We start from the raw sequence: 8,886 nt of genomic DNA, 5'->3' as shown, positions 1-8,886 counted from the left end.
GGGCGGAGTTATGAAATAAGGGGCGGGGCTAGTAGGGGTGGGGAATGAGGGGCGGGGCCAGGCGGAGTGGGAAACGGAGGAATGAAGGGAGGAGTGGAGCCTCTGCTGTCACCACTGCCTCTGCCGGGAAGACCGACTACCCTGGGCATCGGTCTGGGGCTCTCCACTCTTGGTAGACAGAAAAGTCATCGAGGCGCCTCTGCACTCTCAAAAAAACCAGACCTGGCGCAGGGCCAAACAGTCAGCCCTCGGGACTTCCTCAAGCCACACAGATTCCTGCCAGACTTTACCCCTTTCACATGCCTATATAACTACACATTTTTCTTTCCTTTGTCACTGCTCATCATGCACAGTCCTCAGCCCTTGTGAAGGGAGTGGAGATTTCTCTTCCACAGATGACCTATGCAGGTATTCGAGCGAGTCCAGATCATGACTGGCAACCATCCAAGCATTGCCCACTGTTACAGTTCTGGGAATTGCCCTTTCCCTAAGGACAAATTCTCTTGCCCTGCTTCTGGACAACTTTGGGGGACAACAGTGTGCTTTCTCTTGGGGGAAAAAAAAATCTTGAACAAACCTACAGGAATATCTTGGAAAGGAGAGAACATAGATTGTCAAATAACACCCATCTTTGAATCTGCCTTTTAGGCTGCTACTTTAGAATTTGTATTTTAGAATATTAAAAGCCCTTCTTAGAAACAAAATAAAAGATCTGTGCTGTTGTGGAAATGACAACCTAAGGGCTGAAGGTTTTCTGGAATTTAGCATTCTAGGGAGCCTAACTTGATTATTATTCCATGCTGCATGTGTGCTTAATTGGAAGTTCTATGCTTTTCTGTTTAGATTCTGGTCAGCTGTGGCACCTCACATGCCTTCAGATCGGCTATTAAAATAAACACACACCTGAGTGAATCCAAAGTGAATTGTGCTGTGGGCCTGAAGTGATTTATTCCAAACTAATTTCCCCCTTTTCTTTTTACTTTAGTAATGATGGAATTAAGATGTATTTGGTTCATTAAGAATAAAAGAATCACCACAGGATCACACCAATATTCCTTCCCAGCAAGTATTTTGATTGTAATTGTAGCATTTTACGGAAGAATCTGGTAATTGCCTTTAAAGATAAGACTATCATGAAAATCTTCTTGTTAACCTTTATGGTTCTTTCATTTGTGTATTTTACAAAGCCAACTTGCTTGAACACATTTCTATTTTGCGTTTGTCAAATAAGTATAAAGAGACTGTAGGAAGGACTTATTGCAGAAAAGTATGTTGGCAAATACAGACACAGATGAATACATCTATAAGTGTCTGGAAGCAGGGCATTGTCCTATTCATTTCACTAGTAAAAGTTTTCCCTTATGGAAGGTACTTAAAAAACACAATGGGTTAATAAAAATAATTTTTTGCATCCTAACAGATGTGTATATGTAGGTTTTTAAAAACTTTTCATTTAATTACTGGGTTTATTTATTTATTTATTTATTGACTGCATTTGTCAGGTTATTTTGATTGGAGTAACAAATACTAAATTGAAGTAGCTTAGGTTATTGTGTAACCCAAGTTGTAATTCTATGATTGGTCTTGGGGATAAATGGAACCAGAAGCTAGAATGCTTCAAATTCCAGTTCAGGCTCTCAATCTTACCACTCTCAGACAGGGTCATTTTTTTTTTTCTAAACCTCCCAAAGTCATGAGCTACAGGCTTGGAACCGTGGCCTCTGAGAAGTAGTAGTGGGATCATGCCTATTAAATTGCTATCAGACAGAAGATGTCTCTTTCTGCATTTCCAGTTTTGCTTTGTTTTATTTGTTTGTTTGTTTTTGATTTTGAGACAGGGTATCAACATCATTCCAGTTTTTAAAACACCAAAGGAAGAGCCTAATTGGGTGGGTTTGGGTATCATAACCACTCCTGTAAAGAAAATACATGTGTGACCTAAGAAAAAAATAAAGAGAAATATTTCTAAATGAAAAGGTTAGATGGACATGCTATTTTCAGAAGAAGAAAAAGATACACATCTTACATTATTAGAGGACAGAAGTCTAAAAATAGTCACACTGGGCTAAAGTAAGATGTCCACAGAGTAGAGATCCTTTCTGGAAACTCTTTGGAAGACTTCTTTCTTATCTTTTCCAATTTCTAGAGGCTGTCCCCATTCCTTAGTTCATGACCCCCTTTCATCTTCAAAATCAGCCATGATATTACTCTGACACTCATTTTTAAAACTGAATTGCTGTGGGGGGGGTACTGGAGAATAAACCCAGAAGTCCTTTACCACTGACCTATATCCCCACCCTTTTCAAACCTTTTAAAAATTTGAGATGTGGTCTCATTAAATCGCTGAGGGTCTGGCTAAGTTGCTGAGGCTGACTTCAAACTTGTGATCCTCCTGCTTCAACCTCCTGAGTAGCTGGAATTATAGGTGTGTGCCACTGTGCATAGCTGACACTGACATTTTTGTCTACCTTGTCTACATTTAAGGACCCTTGTGATTATATTAGGCCCATCCAGATAATCCAAAATAATATTTCTTTAGGGGAATTAGAGTTATAGATAGAATTATTGTTCTTGTGGTTGTTGTTGTTGTTGTTATGGTTGATAATCACCTGACCTTCAGATTTAGACATAGATATGTACAGGGGGGGGGGGGATTAGGGAGAGCTGGCATTATTATCCCTACCAAAGTATTTATTTTCATAAAAATAATGGAGCCTAAACCATTGGTTTTCAAAGTGGGGCATTTATAAACAAAAATACTGACTTCTGGATCCCACCCATTATGATTTAATTGGCCTGGAGTTCCTTCGCCCCTTTAAACATACACACACTTACAAAGCATGCACACATGCACACATGCACTCACACACACACACACAATTAACTGGATTAAAATGGGACATCTCACCCATGCTGGGCCAATGGAGAACTTCCCTGGGGATTTAGAATAGGGAGAGGCAATTGGTAATATTGAGTATCCGGTGCTATATCATATCCATGTAGGTGCTGTAGCATCAGGAGAAGTAGAGAAAACAAGACTGGAGGGAATGGGAGAGACAAAGAAAAAAGGTAGACAGAGTGTAGCTGAGCCTGCATCCTCAACGGTTGTCTGACTCATGATTAAAATGGCTTTCTTAACTCTGGGATTCTATGAGGAATCACTGAATCCACATAAGAAAGTCACTTATTCTACCAAAGCTAGCTCAAGTTGATTTCTCTTACAGAAACCCTAAAGTGTTCTAATTAATATGTGATGTAAGCTTAATTTTCCTCCAGTTACTTCTTTTGATATGTCTGTTGTTTAATAAATAAGGCAGGATTAAAAAACAAACTTTTAGAGTTGTTATTACAGATCATCCTTCTACATCACCAGCACTCATCTATTGAGAGCCACAGCCTAAGCCGCCCCAGCAAACACACGCCTCACCACAGGAGCTCTTCAGGAATTCCCTCAGAGCCCAACTGCCACCACGGCTTCCGCTGAGCCTCTCAACCCCCACTCCTCCCGCTCTTGAGGCCGATTGGCTGGATTGCATGGGCAGAGCCAAAAGAGTCCCCCAATGAGCAGTTCCGTGGTCTGAAAGGGCTGAGAAACAGCCCAATGAGCATCGCCACAGAGGAGCCAATCAGCTGGAAGTTTGCTGGGGCCGTGGTGAGCCAATCAGCTGGAAGTTTGCTGGGGCCGCTTCAGTTGTGGCTCTCAACACTCGTCTCTGATATCCCATATTCTTCTACTCCTCCATTCTCTTAATAGTTACTCAAAGTCCTTGAAAGGGGCTTCTCCCTCCAATAGTCCAGTTTCCCTCAGACATACTAGGCAAGTATAGATCCTGCTTAACTGATGTCCAGTCAATACTAATGACTTGCAAATCAAATCTCTAGCACTAAACCCTTTCCTGATTTTCAGATAACAGCTGGCTAATGGATCCTTCTTCTTCAAGGTAAAAGAAATAGAACTCAGTTTTTCTCCCCAGATCTGCCTTTTTATTGCATTTTCTTTCCTTGTAATGAAACCACCATGAACCTACTACGTACATTCAAAGTGGAAATAACTAATGACCACTTTGTCTTAATTCCCAGGTGTCTATTCATTCTACCTCCTTTATGTTTCACATATTAATTCCTCTGTCTTGCCTCACTTCAGATTGATCCTCAATCACTTGAGCTACAACATGGTCTCCCAATTCATCTTCTTGTCTTTAATTTCTCACAAGTCCAAGCCACCTGTTATGATTTGGAAAGGAGGTGTCCCACCAAAAGCTCCTGTGTTAATACAGTAATATTCAGAGGTAAAATAATTAGATTATGACAGCTGTAACATAATCAGTCAATCCAAGTTTGAATGGAATGACTATGTGGTAACTCTAGGCAGGTGGGGTGTGGCTGGAGGAGGTGGGTCACTGGGGGTATGCCTTTGGAGGTTATATCTTGTCCCTCTGGCTCCTCCTTCTCTCTTTGCTTCCTGGCCACCGTGAGCAGAGCAGCATTCTGTCACCGTGTCCTTCTGTCATAATGCTCTGCCTCAGCTTAGGCCCAGAGCAATGGAATCAGTTGACCGTGGACTGAATCTCTAAAACCATGAGCCAAAATAAACTTTTCCTCCTTTAAGTTGTTCTTCTCAAGTATTTTTGGTCACAGTGACATAAAGCTAATACACCATCCTTCCCAATTTTGCTGATTATCTTTATAAACACAAATATGATCAAGCCTCTGTACTGCTTAAAAACATTTTATGAATACTATTCACTTAAATTACAAACACCTTAGGCACAATCAAATTTTCTAATTATCTGGCTCTATCACACCTTTGCAAATTCGTATCCCCACTCATCATATACATATACCCTAGGCTATTGTTTCAATTTGTCTTATATTTTCTTTTTCTTTTTTGATACGATAGATTTTACTTATAAAATGATGTAAATATCATTTGAAATTAGGAAACAGTTCAAATTTCTATTCATAAAATTATGAATAAAAATAGCAAAAGTGGATTGATAGAGCCACACAATAATAACAAAACAGGAAGGCAATGAAACATTCCAGAGACATCTTGGAAAGTTCCAAAGAAACACATTTGAGGCTAGGAATCCACTTAAGCTGTAGTTGCATAACAGGTTATATTCATTCCTGCATTTTCTCAATAAGCTCTTCCTTATGTTTGCCTTTTTCTTTTCCAACTTGTTGAGACTTGGCTTCGCATTCAATAATTTCTTTTTCTATCTTTGTCCAGTTTTAGCCTGATGATAACCACCTTGCTTAGGTGAATGCCCACTTGAATGGTTGAGTCATTAGCCTTCTCATGCTGCAACCATTTGATATAGATGACATATTTCTTTCTATATACCTGGACTTCCTTGCCAATTTTGCAATCATTTTAGAGTCTTAAACCCTGAACTTTGTCATTCTTGCAGGTGGGTATGGAATGAATGTTTTACTTCTGCTGCAACTCGTTGGAGAGCAGAGACTACTGTAATCTTCCTGCGCATGTGTGAGAGGGCACTGAAATAGCATTTGTAGTTTCTGCTGCATCACAGGATCACCACAAGGTTGAACTCCATAATGGTTGTCTACCTGATGCCTGTGTCTTATATTTTCATGCTGTTAGGCATTTTTCATTCTCTCTATCCAATAGACACATGTTTAGAGACCAAGCTCAAATGATATCCACTATCTAAGATACTCTTGATGCCACTACAGGCAAAGTAAACTAGTTATTTCTACTTCACCTTGCTATTCTAGTACTCTCCTCCTCCTCCTCCTCCTCCTCCTCCTTTTGTACCAGGGATTAAACCCAGGGGCATTTAACCACAGAATTATATCTCCAACCCCCTTTTTATATTTTATCTAGAGACAAGGTCTCACTAAGTTTCTGAGGCTGGCTTTGAACTCACAATCCTCCTGCCTCAGCCTCCCAAGCCACTAGGACTACAAGCCGTGCACCACTGCCCCTGGCTAGCATCCCACTTCTTAAAGCTTGTACTCTACCAATTTATGCCTGTGTCTTCCACTTCACTAAGAGATCTTTGGGTGCAGAGACAGTGCACAGCCAGCATTTATCACAAAGCATGAGACATATTAAGTTAGAAAAAATTCTTGTGGAAAAAATATGTGCTATGATTTAAATATTAGTTCTCTCTAAAATTCATGTTGAGATTTAATTTTCATTGTAACAAAAATGAGGCCTAGGTCTGAGGTTGTAGATCAGTGGTAGAGTGCTTGCCTTGCATGTGAAAGGCACTTTGGTTCGATCCTCAGCAGTACATAAAAAATGAAATAAAGGCACTGTGTCCATCTCACACACACACACACACACTATATATATATATATATATATATATATATATATATATAGAGAGAGAGAGAGAGAGAGAGAGAGAGAGAGAGAGAGAGAGGCCTAATAGAAGGTACACAAATCATGAAAGCTCCATCCTCATGAGTAAATTAATGCTTTTATCACAGGAGTGGGTCAATCATAAAAGAGAGGGATGGGGCCCTCTTTTCTTCTCTTTCACATGCAGTGGATTTCTGTTACCATGTGGTACCCTCCATTAAATTATGGGAGAGCAAGAAGGCCTTCACTAGATATAGCCCTTTGATCTTGGACTTCTCAACCTTCAGAACTGTGAGAAATAAATTTCTTTTCTTTATAAATTACTCAGTCTGTGGCATTCTGTTCTAGCAGGAGAAAATGGACTGAGACAGAAGGAAAAAAAGGGAAAGAGATTCCAAACTGTCTTTTGTTCATGATGTCCCAGTTCTCTTTTTAAAATCTCTTGTGTTACATATCACTTCACTAATATTCACTCCAACAGTTCATTCCCAACACCTGTTTTAAGAATTGGCTCAAACACTCACATCCAGAAATAGTGGAGTAGTACACGTGCTGATTGAGCCCCTGCTCTGATAGATAATTTCCTTTAGGACTTTTCATCACTTATATATTTAATCCATACTGACAACATAATTTTAGCTGTTCTTAACTTTGTATGTATGAATATATGTGTGTGTGTCTATCTATCTATCTATCTATCTATCTATCTATCTATCTATCTATCTAATCTATCAGGGATTGAACCCAGGGGTGCTTTACCACTGAGCTACATCCCCAGTCCTTTTTATTTTCATTTTAAGACAGAGTATCATAAAGTTGCTGAGGCTGGCCTTGAGCTGACAATCCTCCTACCTCAGCCTCCCAAACTGCTGGAATTTCAGGTGTGTACAACTACACCCTGCATCTTTATATTTTTAACAATTCCCTGTGACTGGTAAACTGCAAGAAAACAGGGTTTTATTTTTGTATTTCTTTCATATCTTTTCAAAAACTGTTGATAAACATAAATGAAATAAGATAGAGCATCTGATGGACCATAAAATTTGGCTCAATAAATTTAAAAGGATTGAAATTATACAGATTATGTGCTGTAACTACAATAAAATTAGAGATCTAGAAAAAGCCCCATATATTTGGAAATTAAATAACATAAACATTAATTACATTTTATATACTAGCACACATTAGAGAATAAAATTTTAATTACAACAACAGCATAAATTATATAGTGTTTAGGAACAAATATATCAAAGTATATTCAAAACTTCTATATTAAAACCTACAAAATACTACTGAGAAAATTTCATCAAAATCTAAATGAAAAAATGTACCATGCTTCTACATAGGAAGACTCATAATTGTTAAGATATCATTTCTCCAACATGGATTTTAGAGGCAGTATACTCCTAATTGTAATCCCAGAAGAGTTTTAAAGAAATACTAATTGGATAGGGCATAGAGGAAAATAAAGGCATATGGAAATGCAAAAAATAAATCTATATTATGCAAAGTAATTTTGAAAAAGAACAAAGCTAAAGAACTTAAAATAACTGACAATTGAGGCTTATATTTTAATAGTAATGAAGACAGTGTGACATAAGGATCAACAAATATATCAGTAAAATTGCATAGAGAGTGTAGAAATATCCTCCCACCTGTAAAGTCATTTGACTTTTGGACAAAATAACCAAGGCAATTCTTTGGGGACAGAAAAGTCTTTTCCATGAATGATACTGGAACCACTGAAATAAAACTCAATTCTCTTTTGGGAGGGTATGGGGGGGTAACCGGGGATTGAACTCAGGGGCACTCAACCAGTGAGCCACATCCCCAGCCCTATTTTGTATTTTATTTAGAGACAGGGTCTCACTGAGTTGCTTAGAGCCTTGCTTTTGCTGAAGCTGGCTTTGAACTCGTGATCCTCCTGCCTCAGCCTCCTGAGCCACTAGGATTACAGGCATGCGGGCTCAATTCTTACTTTATGCTATAAACAAAAATTAATTTGAGATGGGACAGATATGTAAAATAAGAAGTAAAACTATAAATCTTTTACATAAATACGTAGACTATCTTTGTGACATGAGGTCAGGTAAAGGTTTCTTAGAATAAAGAAAGCAGTAACCATAAATGAAAAACAATGATAATTTAGACTTTGTAAAATTTAAAACATTTGCTCATCAAAAGGCATCATTAAGAAAATTAATGAACAACTAGGCACAATGGCACAGGCCTGTAATCCCAGCTACTTGGGAGGCTGAGGCAGGAAGACGGCAAGTTTGAAGCCAGCCTCAGCAACTTACGAAGGCCCTAAGAAACTTAGTGAGACCCTGTCTCAAAATAAAAAATAAGAAAGAGCTGGATGTAGTTCAGTGGTAGAAGTACCCCTTGGTTTCATCGCCAGTATCAAAAGAAAAGAAATTAAAAAAACAATCATCAGGCTGGGAGAAAAATTTGTAAAATATATACATTTGACAAAATACTGGTATTGAAATACATACACAATCTTTGCAACTCCACAATAAAAAGAAAAAAAAACTATTTAAAATGAGCAA

At 38.5% G+C, this 8,886-nt stretch overlaps 1 pseudogene; it reads right to left on the bottom strand.

Annotated features, from left to right (window-relative positions):
* Window positions 1-5,124: 5,124 nt before the first annotated feature.
* LOC124107147 (large ribosomal subunit protein uL24-like) lies at window positions 5,125-5,561 on the bottom strand (annotated as a pseudogene).
* Between the last annotated feature and the right edge of the window lie 3,325 nt (window positions 5,562-8,886).

The sequence above is a fragment of the Marmota monax genome, unplaced genomic scaffold (assembly GCF_021218885.2).
Source record: "Marmota monax isolate L192 unplaced genomic scaffold, Marmota_monax_Labrador192_F-V1.1 WCK01_AAM20220418_F8-fsc00158, whole genome shotgun sequence".
NCBI lineage: Eukaryota > Metazoa > Chordata > Mammalia > Rodentia > Sciuridae > Marmota > Marmota monax.
This window is presented reverse-complemented; position numbering and strand designations above follow the sequence as displayed.